We start from the raw sequence: 13,599 nt of genomic DNA on the forward strand, positions 1-13,599 counted from the left end.
GCACCCAAAACTAACAGTGGGAGGTATCTCAGTAAAGGGGGAGAAAAATAACCAAAGAGGAAAAACTAGCCAAACTAAAATAAATAAATAAATAAATAAACATGACTGGAAGTACAAACCATATTTCAATAGTAACCTTAAATGTTAATGGCTTAAATTCACCAATCAAGAGGCATAGGCTAAAAAAACAGATCCAACAATATGCTGCCTTCAGAAGACTCATATGATAGGAAAAGACATACACAGGCTGAAGGTGAAAGGTTGGGAAAAATCATACCACTCACATGGCCCTCAGAAGCAAGCAGGAGTGGCCATACTCATATCGAATAAAATCAACTTCAAACCTAAGTTAATCAAAAGGGATAAAGAAGGACACTATATACTGTTAAAAGGAACCATCTACTACAAGACATAACAATTATCAATATGTATGCACCAAACAATGGTGCTGCAACGTACATAAAACAAACTCTCCTCAAGTTCAAGAATCAAATAGACCACAACACAATAATTATGGGTGACTTCAACACACCGCTCTCGCCATTAGACAGATCCTCCAGACAAAAGCTGAATAAAGAAACTACAGAACTCAATAACACAATCAATAACCTAGACTTAACTGACATATATAGAATATATCAACCATCATCAAGTGGATACACGTTCTTCTCAGCAGCACATGGATCTTACTCAAAGATAGACCATATATTATGCCATAGGGCAACTCTTAGTAAGTATAAAGGTGTGGAGAAAATACCATGCACCTTATCTAATCATAATGAAATGATACTGGAAATCAATGATAAAAGAAGGAAGGAAAAATCCTGCATCACCTGGAAAATGAACAATATGTTACTGAATGATCAATGGGTTACAGAGGACATAAAGGAGGAAATCAAAAAATTCTTAGAGATAAATGACAATACAGACACAATATACCGGAATCTATGGGACACAATGAAATCAGTTTTAAGAGGGAAATTCATTTCCTGGAGTTCATTCCTCAAAAAAAGAAAAAAATCAACAAATAAATGAACTCACACTTCATCTCAAAACCCTAGAAAAGGAAGAGCAAAACAACAGCAAATGTAGTAGAAGACAAGAAATAATTAAAATCAGAGCGGAAATCAACGAAATTGAAACAAACAAAAAAAAAGCCATGGAAAAAATTGATAAAACTAAAAGTTGGTTCTTCGAAAAAAATAAATAAGATCGACAGCCCCTTAGCCATGCTAATGAAGAGAAGAAGAGAGAGAATTCAAATTACTAACATACGGGATGAAAAAGGCAAAATCACAACGGACACTACAGAAATACAGAAGATAATTAGAAAGTATTTTGAAACCCTATATTCCAATAAAATAGAAGACAGTGAAGATGTCGATAAATTTCTTAAGTCATATGATCTGCCCAGATTGAGTCAGGAAGACACACACAATTTAAACAGACCAATAACAAAGGAAGAAATAGAAGAAGCCATCAAAAGACTACCAACCAAGAAAAGCCCTGGACCAGATGGGTATACAGCAGAGTTTTACAAAACCTTCAAAGAAGAATTAATACCAGTACTTTTCAAGCTATTTCAAGAAATAGAAAAAGAAGGAGCTCTTCCAAATTCATTCTATGAGGCCAAAATCACCCTGATCCCGAAACCAGACAAAGACACTTCAAAGAAAGAAAACTACAGACCAATATCTCTAATGAACTTAGATGCAAAAATTCTCAATAAAATCCTGGAAAATCGAATACAAAAGCATATCAAAAAAATTGTGCACCATGATCAAGTAGGATTCATCCCTGGGATGCAAGGCTGGTTCAATATACGGAAATCAATAAATGTTATTCACCACATCAATAGACTTAAAAATAAGAACCATATGATCATCTCGATAGATGCAGAAAAAGCATTCGACAAAGTACAGCATCCCTTTATGTTCAAAACACTAGAAAAACTAGGGATAACAGGAACTTACCTCAACATTGTAAAAGCTATATATGCTAAGCCTCAGGCTAGCATCATTCTGAATGGAGAAAAACTGAAGGCATTCCCTCTAAAATCTGGAACAAGACAAGGATGCCCTCTCTCACCACTTCTATTCAATTTAGTTCTTGAAATACTAGCCAGAGCAATTAGACAGACAAAAGAAATTAAAGGCATAAAAATAGGAAAAGAAGAACTTAAATTATCACTATTTGCGGACAACATGATTCTATACCTAGAAGATCCAAAAGGGTCTACAAAGAAACTACTAGAACTGTTTTATGAATTCAGCAAAGTGGCAGGATATAAAATCAACACGCATAAATCAAAGGCATTCCTGTATATCAGCAACAAAACTTCTGAAATGGAAATGAGGAAAACCACTCCATTCACAATATCCTCAAAAAAATAAAATAAAATACTTGGGAATCAACCTAACAAAAGAGGTGAAAGATTTATACAATGAAAACTACAGAACCCTAAAGAAAGAAATAGAAGAAGATCTTAGAAGATGGAAAAATATACCCTGTTCATGGATAGGCAGAACTAACATCATCAAAATGGCGATATTACCCAAAGTTCTCTACAGGTTTAATGCAATGCCAATCAAAATCCCAATGGCATTTCTTGTAGAAATAGATAAAGCAATCATGAAATTCATATGGAAAAACAAAAGACCCAGAATAACAAAAGCAATTCTAAGCAGGAAGTGTGAATCTAGAGGTATAGCGATACCAGATTTCAAACTATACTACAGAGCAATAGTAACAAAAACAGCATGGTACTGGTACCAAAGCAGGCAGGTGGACCAATGGTACAGAATAGAGGACACAGAGACCAATCCACAAAATTACAACTTTCTTATATTTGATAAAGGGGCTAAAAGCATGCAATGGAAGAAGGATAGCATCTTCAACAAATGGTGCTGGGAAAACTGGAAATCCATATGCAACAAAATGAAGCTGAACCCCTTTCTCTCGCCATGCACAAAAGTTAACTCAAAATGGATCAAAGAGCTTGATATCAAATCAGAGACTCTGTGCCTGATAGAAGAAAAAGTTGGCTCCTATCTACATATTGTGGGGTCGGGCTCCAAATTCCTTAATAGGATGCCCATAGCCCAAGAGTTAATAACAAGAATAAACAAATGGGACTTACTCGAACTAAAAAGTTTTTTCTCAGCAAGAGAAACAATAAGAGAGGTAAATAGGGAACCTACATCCTGGGAACAAATTTGTACCCCTCACACTTCAGATAGAGCCCTAATATCCAGAATATACAAAGAACTCAAAAAATTAAACAATAAGAAAACAAATAACCCAATCAACAAATGGGCCAAGGACCTGAACAGACACTTCTCAGAGGAGGACATACAATCAATCAAGAAGTACATGAAAAAATGCTCACCATCTCTAGCAGTCAGAGAAATGCAAATCAAAACCACCCTAAGATACCATCTCACTCCAGTAAGATTGGCAGCCATTATGAAGTCAAACAACAATAAGTGCTGGCGAGGATGTGGGGAAAAGGGTACACTTGTACATTGCTGGTGGGACTGCAAATTGGTGAGGCCAATTTGGAAAGCAGTATGGAGATTCCTGGGAAAGCTGGGAATGGAACCACCATTTGACCCAGCTATCGCCCTTCTCGGACTATTCCCTGAGGACCTTAAAAGAGCGTACTATAGGGATACTGCCACATCAATGATCATAGCAGCACAATTCACAATAGCTAGACTGTGGAACCAACCTAGATGCCCTTCAATAGATGAATGGATAAAAAAAATGTGGCATTTATACACAATGGAGTATTACGCAGCACTAAAAAATGACAAATCATGGAATTTGCAGGGAAATGGATGGCATTAGAGCAGATTATGCTAAGTGAAGCTAGCCAATCCTTAAAAAACAAATGCCAAATGTCTTCTTTGATATAAGGAGAGCAACTAAGAATAGAGCAGGGAGGAAGAGCATGAGGAAAAGCTTAATATTAAACGGAGACAAGTGGTGGGAGGGAAAGGGAGAGAGAAGGGAAAATGTATGGAAATGGAAGGAGATCCTCAATGTTACACAAAATTACATATAAGAGGTTGTGAGGGGAAAGGGGGGGGGAAACAAGGGAGAAGAATTGAACAACAGCAGATGAGGTAGAGAGGGAAGATGGGAGGGGAGGGGAGGGGGGATAGTAGGGGATAGGAAAGGTAGCAGAATACAACAGTCACTAATATGGCATTATGTAAAAATGTGAATGTGTAACTGATGTGATTCTGCAATTTGTATTTGGGGTAAAAATGGGAGTTCATAACCCACTTGAATCAAATGTATGAAAGATGATATGTCATGAGCTTTGTAATGTTTTGAACAACCAATAAAAAAATAAATAAATAAAATAAAATAAAGTATGTAAAAAAAAATTAAAGAAGAAACCATTGAGGAACCAAGGTCTTAGGGAATCAGCATGCATGTGGATTAGGGCAACGGGTGAAAGTGTAAACTTTAAAGGGGAGAGTGCTTCTGAGTTAATACTACATTGGACCATGCTGTTTACAGCCACACCCTACTGAGACCTCTTTACAATTATGGCAAAGCAATAAAAAAAATCAGTCTATAATAAAAGGAAAGCAGGGAGGTGTGCATTTTGGAAAGGGAGGGGACAGAGGGACTTGGGGGTGGGTCAGGCAGATATCAGTATATGAGAGAGATTTAAAAAAGATTTCTCACAGACAGATAATTGAAACTTCAAGTAAGCATAGCAGTAGAGTCAATAAAAAAAAGTATGCTGTTTTCCTGATGAGATCTGGAGCAACTCCAGGCTTAGAGGTGGCAGATATTAAGGGCAAGAATGAGAAAAAAGTTATAAAGAGACAAGTTAACTAAAATGCTATCTATAAATTTCTGAGCCATTTGCTCCTTCCACCATTTTTCAGTTGCCCTATCCTACATGCAAAGTTACAGGAAATGGCATTTAATTAATACCAGGCTAAAATAAAGAACACCCTTCTCTAAACTTCCTGCTAGTGTAGATTTTACACCCCAACAGCCAGCCCTTCATGTTGGCTTCTGAAAAAAGAGCCACCAGACAAACCACCTGCTCTCTACCATCTTAGCCTAAAGTAAAGAAAGGCCATAGAGAACTCTCATATACCCAAAAGAGTTAACTTTTCAACCCCGGGGAAAGAATTACATATAAAATTGATGGCAGCTCCTTAGAAAACTTAAACCTATCTGCATCCTTTTATTTTTTTTAGTACCAGGGATTGAACCCAGGAGTGCTTAATCACTGAGTCCCATCTCCAGCCCCCTTTTTATATTTTATTTAGAGACAGGGTCTTGCTGAGTTGCTTAGGGCCTCACTAAGTTTCTGAGGCTGGCTTTGAACTTGAGATCCTCCCGCCTCAGCCTCCTGTGCTGCTGGGATTACAGGCATGCACCACCACGCCCGGCTGCATTCTTAAATATGAACAAATGAACAGTGTCTTAGTCTACCTGAGCTGATATAATAAAATGCCTTAAATGGGGTCATTTCTAAATAATAGAAATTTTGATTCTCAGTATCGGAGGCTGGCAAGTCTAAGATCAGGTTGCTAGGAGATCTGGTGTCTGATACAGACTTGCTTTCTGATCCATCCACAGATTTTTGCTTCCTTGCTATGTCCTCATGGGATAGGAAGAACAAACAGTTCCCTCACACCTCTTTAATTCCCTAATCCCATTTATGATGACGCCTAATAATCCTGTTCTTACTACTATCTCATTGCAAGTTTCAGCATGTGAATTTTGAGAGGATACATTCAGACTATAACAGAGACAAGTGGTGGGAGGGAAAGGGAGAGAGAAGGGAAAATGTATGGAAATGGAAGGAGATCCTCAATGTTACACAAAACAAATCTGATAAAAATCAGCAACTTCAAAGTTACATATGATAAATGAAAAACCCTGAAACAGGAAATAGATAGTTTAGAAAAAAACAAGAATTTAAGAAAATAAACTTCAATATATTTAACATTTTTTGAGAACAAATATGACAAGATTCTATAGGGGAAAACAATCACCAAGAATATGAAAGAAACATTGGAAATTTAAAATATGATTGCTGAAAAAAATAAATAAAATAAAAAATTAAAATATGATTGCTGAACAAAAATTCAGTAAGAAGATTTGAAGAAATAGCTGAGGAAAATTCTCATATTAAAGGAAAAATTTTCAAAGAGACAAAAAAATAGAACTAGGAGTTGTGATGCACACCTGTAATCCCAGTGACCCAGGAGGCTGAGGCAAGAGGATTGCAAGTGAGAGCCAAGCCTCAGGCAATTTTGTGAGATCCTATCTCAAAATAAAAAATAAAAAGGAATGGGGATGTGTCTCAGTGGCAAAGCACCTCTGAAGTTAATTCCCAGTACTTCATGGAAAAAAAGAAAAAAAAACCCAATAAAACAATATAGAGTATCAATGCAAGAAGACTAATATCAGATCTGATGAAATATCAGAGAAAATAGTGGAGAGGAAACTGAAATAATAGAAAGAAATGGCGGGGGCACTAAGTAAGGACATTTGGCTTTAAGGCAGAGTCTACTGAGCATTTAACAGAATAAATTGAAATAAAATTTCCATACCTAGGCACATCCTGAAGACATTTCAGAGCAATGTTATTAACGAAAAGTCATACAGTTTGTTTTTTTAAATTGATACAAAGATTGAGAACTTCCCATAATAACATTAAATTACACAGCACAGTGGAACATTGTCTTTGAAATGTTGCAAAAAAAAAATAGATTTTGAATCTCTAATTCTACTCAGCTATATTATGAATCAAGTATGTGTGAAAAATAGACTCTCAGCTATTCATGTGCCATTTCTAGGAGAGATTTTTGACAAAAATTCTAGAAAAATAAAAACAAAACCCAACATGAAATAAAAAGACATAGGATACTAGAATCTGGGAACTAAACCAGGAGTGGAATGAGCCTGGTGACAGTGACAGAGGAGGCTTAAAAGAAATGGGTCAGGTTTAGAATGAGAAGTCACCAGTCACCAAGAACAGTTCCTCCAAGAAGACTGGAGTGGGTGCCACTCAGTGGAGAGGATGAGTAAGACACTTGATCATATCCACACACCATAAGAAAGTGTCAGGCTTCTTTTCTAAGGCCGAGTGTCTTAGTGGTCAAGAGCAGGAATTGGACTGCTGGGTTCTCCTGATTCTGTTCACTATTTGAGCTCAGGGATGTTGTTTATCTTCTTTGTACCTCTACTCATTTATAAGTAGGGATAATAGTACTTGATTTGGTTGTTGAGGGTGTGAATTTTATTTTAATATAATTGGCACACACCTAAGTACCATTGGTATTTTCCATTGGTATCACCATTCTCCACAAGAAAAAAAGAAGTGAGAAGAAATTTCAGCAGTAGAAAACACAAAGGTGAACAACATAGGCATGGTCTGAATAGGAGGGAAACTAAAACATGGCAACTTTTTGAGTAAAGCAGCGAGACTAAGAGAGCCTCTTGTTTTTGTGTTGAACCCACTGAAAAGAAATGTAATCCAAACATAGTGTTACTTGGTTCTAAGATGAATGATTATTTAAAATGTCATAATAATAGAAATGTTGTTACTGCATTTTAACTTTTAGAATGAACTTACTTATTGAAAAGTGAAATGTAATCATTGACCTAAAAAAAAGCAAAAATATTCCTTAATATACTTGATCTGAGGAAGGAGGTGTGGAGGAGAGTTAGAGGGAAGGATAGGACTGCTACAATCTTCATCTTATATGGGGGGAATCAGGAGCTAGTGATTACAGATGATAAGAAAGAAAAAAGAAGATACATTATTTCAAGTTAGAAAAGTTAACAATAGAACCAGCAAAAAAGTAACTACCAAATATGCAGAAGAGGCATAAGAAGTGAAATAGGAAGTAGTGTAAATAAGTTAATTCATAATCTTTTTATTGAATATTCAGTAGCTATGTTTAAAGGTGATAATTTTTTAAAAAGCAGTAGAAACTTATTCTTTATAAATGTGGCAACTAATCATAAGAACTAAAATCCATAAAGATTAAACATGGCTGCCTCTGACAGAGGAAATGAGAGAGAAGCAAGGATGGAGAGGCTGTGTGGTCTTCTTAGCTTTTCGGTACAATTTAATTTTTAACATTGTGTGGACTTTTTTTGATTTCTTAATGACAATATTACATGCTCTGTATAAGATGCTAGCAAATTTATTACAATGAGCACACTGATTTGTGATGTGATCATATAAATTTTGATCATATAAATTTTAATTAATCATGAACCTAAATAACCTAAGTAGATGAGGATAAAACTGATCATTTGGGTGGTGGACACTGCTAGTGTTTTTTTAAATTATAAAATATAGGAGTATGTGACAAAAATATAATGGTTATTAATTATGGTTACTGGGTATGTCTATCTTCATATTTCTTTCTCCATATCAGCAATCATCAGAGTTAATAATAAATAAATAAATAAACACCTAAAACACTCTTTTAAGTGATTTTTCCCTTATTGATTCTCTGGATTAATTTCTCTCTCTAGTCCCCTAGATACAACCTGGTGAATAATGCCCCAGGGCATCTCAACACCCAAGGCTAGCTAGTTACTTTTCAGTGTGGCCATGAAACCCTCACTCAATGATTATCAAGAATTAATATTCTAGTTACCTAGGAGGCTGAAGCAGCAGTATCACAAGTATGAGGCCAGCCTCAGCAACAAAGAGAGACCATAAGAAACTTAGTGTGTCCCTGTCTCAAAATAAAAAAAACTGAATAAATAAATAGAAAAACTGGGAATGCAGCTGAGTGGTATAGCTGGGTTCAATCCCCAGTGCCAAACACAAACAAACAAAACCTCAAACTAACAAAAAAAGAGTCAATAGTGTTGATTCTAAACTTATTTATGGTAGTGGTTATTATAATTATATAATTTTATTTAAGTTGAGTGTGCTCAAAAACATGATCTTGGCTACACATTAAAAGATTAACAAACAGATATAAAATTTTAATATTACAAATTTAAATAAAATGTCTAAGCTATGCCTGTATATGTTTTAAGAAATTATATATTTTCTTTTCTGTTGTTCTCACACATAAAGTTTTATATAATATCAGAGATAAAAATCACTTTATATCCTTATGCTTTTGAATTCTAAAATTCATTTGATTCCAGAATCTATAGAAGCATTTATATGATAATTAGGGCTAGTTCAAATTTCTATGACGTAGCAGTAAGTATACAAATTATACCTACCTCCGTTGTATTCTTAAGATAATGAAGGAATTTAACAGATCTTGGTTTTAGATTTTCTTGTACTGGTTCTAAAGAAATCCAAACACAAATGACATTTTCATGCTTATCTTCTTGGAAAAAGTGAATTTTTAAATAAAATAGAATTATATGTGCTATTCAAAAGAATCCATTGATTAATTCTTTTGAAAAGAAAAGTATTCCCCCCACACTTTTCTGCTCCCAATTATGAGTTTTATTAATCTAGTTTCTTGTTATTTTTGTCACAGTACTGGGCATTGTACCTAAGACCTCACACATGTTAGGTAAGTATGCCACCACTAAGCTATATCACTGGTCCTGGATTTTCTTAAAGTAAGTATAGTGTAAAAGTGAAGCATACAGAATACAGATTTGAATTTAGCCACACTACATCCAAATCACACCAATTTTGTGAGTTCTATCACCTTAGAAAAGTTACTTAACCTCTCTGAGTGTTACTTTCCTCAGCTGTTCAATGATGGTCCGAGGATTCAATGAGATGATAGATATAAGAAACAATATGGAGTCTGATATCCATTAAATTAAGAGCTATTTATTGATCAGCTGCACTATGCCAGGTGCTAGTGCTGGATCCTGGAATTGTGTTCTTACCCAGTGATGCACACATTTTAGTGGGTAACAGAAAATAAATAAGCAAAAAACCAAAGGATGAAATAATTATAAATTGAAAGACATGCTGTGACAACAATAAACACATTTTGGTGAACAAGAATGATAGAGGGATAGACGAGAGAGTTTCTCCTAGAAGATGCTATCTACTGACGTTAGCAAATGAGGAGTAGCTGTGGAGCTACAGAGCAAGAGTGCGCATGAAAATCAAAGAAAGATCAATAAAGTAAAGGAAAGGGACCAGGGGGAAGGAAGAGGGGAAATACTGGGGAATTATATTAACCAAATTATATTGTTACATTGTGGGCATGTATGAGTATGTAACAAAAAATCCCACCATTACGTACAACTCTAAGGCACCAATTTAAAAAAATTATATATATATAATTTTATATAACATATTATATATATATATATATAATTATATGAAAAAAATATATATGATAAAAAAGAGTGAATGTGTCTGGGCAGAGAGGAGCAGGAAAGTCACTTCTTTGTGACAACCTGGCAGTTATATGGAAAGGAGGCCGGAATGTGTAGTGGGGTAAAAGGCAGGGAGGCATGGGGAGAAGTTGAATGCATAGGTGAAGGTCACAAGACTCAGTAAGGTCACAAGACTCTTTATTTTATAAAGAGTACAGACTCCATCCAAAGGGCAGTGATAAGCCATGGAAAAGGCTTTAACAGGAGATCCTCAACAGACTTTAAAAAGATCACTCTGGTTTTAGAAAAGAAAATATATTAGAAATTTCTACTACCATTACAGAGGGTCAGCCAATTAGTACCAGCCCCCTTGTTGAAGGCAACTGAAAAATTTGGTTGAGATATTTTTAAAAAATCTAAAGAGCATCAAAGAGCTAAAAGATATAAGGGAACTTCTGGTCCTAAATCTAGAAGAAAGTAAGAATTCAGATATGTAAGCGCAGCAGGGAAAGCCCTTTCTGCACTGAACGTATTTGTGATAAGAAGCTCAGGTCTTGAAAGGCACATGAATTGAGATCCAAAGCCGACCAAAGCCCTGAAATGGAATATTTGATTTATTCTTCTGTTTGTCACCTCTCCCCAAAACGTCACATGCATTCATTTTACCTGGGATCCCAGAGGGTTACAACCTCAATTCAGAACAGACAAGCTTGCTGATAGAGTTAAAGCTAGTACTTCTGCCATCTGTGTGTTTCAGGGAAATTAAAGCCTTGCATGTGGATTATGATAAGTATTCATAAGTATTGCCTCTAGATACCTTGCAGAAATAGTAAAAAAAAAAAAAAAAAAAATCTTCTCTGCAATAAGATATCATCATCCTAATTCTTAATTTTTCCTGTATATAATTTTCTAAATAGTGACCAGCACACATTCAAAGATAATAATGCAAACAGGAAAATATAACATTTTAAGAGTGAACCATCAGAAATAATAGGCAATGATGAAACAGACCATTGATGATTGCAGTTTCCAGGCAGACAGCAAGAGATCAGAATGTCTACTATGTTTAACAAAGTAAGAGACAACCCTGAAATAGACATAAAAGTAAATTTAAAAACCATAAAAGCAACATAGCAGACATGAAAAAGATACATTCCTATTTTTTCTTCTAACATATTTTAAAATTTTATATACCTTTTCACCTTAAATAATAGATCTGGTTCAGTAACAGATGAAAATGGAAACATAGAATATAGGTCTGAAGAAAGAATTAGGAACTCATTAAAAAAGATAAAAAAGAGGGAAAATGCAGACAGAAGAGGATAAAAATCTAATATATATCTTATCACTATTCTAGAAGGAGAGGATAAGAATAAAGCATCGAACATGATTTTTGGAGAAATATGGATGAGGATTTTCCAGAACTGGTGAATGAAAACATTACACAGATTTACAAAGTTCAGTGATCCTTAAGCAATATGAATAGAGACAAATCGATCCCTGGACATATCATAGTCAAAACACATAAAAGCAAGAAAAGATAAAATCTTACAAGAAGTCAAAAGAGAAATGGCAAGTAGGCTGACTTACCAATGACAGAAATGGAAGTCAGAAGGTACTAGAAGGAAATTTGCAACATGCGGAAAAGAAAACAACTTTCAACCTAGAAGTCTGCACTCAAGAAAATATTCTTCCAGAATGAAAGTGAGATAAAGACTTGTTGGAAAAACAAAAATTGAGAGTGCTTACCACGAGATGACGGTAAAATTCCAAAGGAGGAATTTAAGACAAAAAAGAATGCCAGATGTAGACAGAGAAGTAAAAATTTAAGTGAACAATGACTTTGTAATAGTAATAATGATAATGTCTTATGTGCTTAAAATATAGAATATTAAAATATACAACAGTAAGAGCAGAAAAGTTAGGAAAGGAGTAAAATAATTTGCATTCAGACAATGGAATACAAAACCAAACCATGAAAACATATAAAGAAAACTTAAATGCATTTTACTGAGGGAAAAAAGTTTATCTTAAAAGGCTGCACACTGTATAATTCCAACCATGTGATATTCTAGAAAAAGGGGAACCTGTCAAGATAAGCGATGAGAGGGGTTTGGGGTGGGGTGGGGTGGGGAGGGATGGATAGGCAGAATGCCGAGGAGTTTAGGGCAGTGAACTTCTCAGCATGATGAATGGTGAATAATGTCATTGTATGTTTGTCCAAACCCATAGAATGTTTATCACCAACAGTAAACCCTAATGTTAAATGAAGATGTGAGGGATAGTGCTGTGCCACACTACACTCAGGTGACAGCAAATTTAATCCTCTAGCGAGCCATATTGTTAATAGGGGAGGGTAAGTTGGGGAGAGGCAGGAAGTATATAGGAACTCTGTGCTTCCCACTCAGTTTCACTGTGAATCCAAACCTGCTCTAAAAAATAAGGTCCATTTAACAAAAATTCAATGGAAACAAAAAAACTACATGAAAATTACCTTCTTATCCTGGTGAAATTATTAATGTTGACAAGGGTTTTTCCAATGTTGCACTTCAAAATACTATTAATACTGTCTGTGTTTTTTAATAAATACAATATTAAAATGCATAATAGTAGTAATAGACAGGAAGCAGTAAAATAATTTAAGGGTTCTTTCCAGAGGAGGTAATATTAGATTCTGAAAAAGTGCATATTTGTAATTTCTAGTGTGATCATTTAAAGAATAGAAACAGAGTACATATTTAACTTTCACACTAATAAAAGGGAAAAGTGAAATTTTAAAAATCAATTATAAAGACAACATAAGAGAATAGAAAAAGAAGTAGAGAATAAACAGGGTGGATAGAAATAAGATGGAAGATTTAAATCTAAAGATATCAGTAATTACAATAAGGGTAATGTTCCATTCCAAAGAAAATAAGATTAGATTTTTTCAATTTAACAACATGATATTTACAAGAGATAAATTTATACCACAATGTTATACAAAGTGGTAATAAGATGATTTTTTTAAAAAAAGGCGTACCATGACAATGCTAGCTAGAAGAAAGGTGAGGTAACTCTGGTAACACTGGCTAACAAGGCAGTCATATAATGAAAAAGGATTCAATTCACTGGAAATATATAATAATTCTAAATTTTGTAAAACAAGGCAAAGTTTGACAGCATTATAGGAAAAACAAGTCTGAAACTTTTCAGTTATTGACAGAACAAGCAAGCAGAAAAATTTACTAACGATGTAGAAAAACGAAAATCAGAGCAAACAAATTTGATCTAAAAGACATAGGT

General features: G+C 34.8%; 1 protein-coding gene across 1 annotated transcript in view; it reads right to left on the bottom strand.

Annotated features, from left to right (window-relative positions):
• The window catches only part of C10H1orf141 (chromosome 10 C1orf141 homolog), a 49,606-nt gene that overhangs the window by 20,640 nt on the left and 15,367 nt on the right, over positions 1-13,599 (bottom strand). The gene's annotated exons all lie outside the window — the stretch shown is intronic.

The sequence above is a fragment of the Marmota flaviventris genome, chromosome 10 (assembly GCF_047511675.1).
Source record: "Marmota flaviventris isolate mMarFla1 chromosome 10, mMarFla1.hap1, whole genome shotgun sequence".
Classification (NCBI taxonomy): domain Eukaryota; kingdom Metazoa; phylum Chordata; class Mammalia; order Rodentia; family Sciuridae; genus Marmota; species Marmota flaviventris.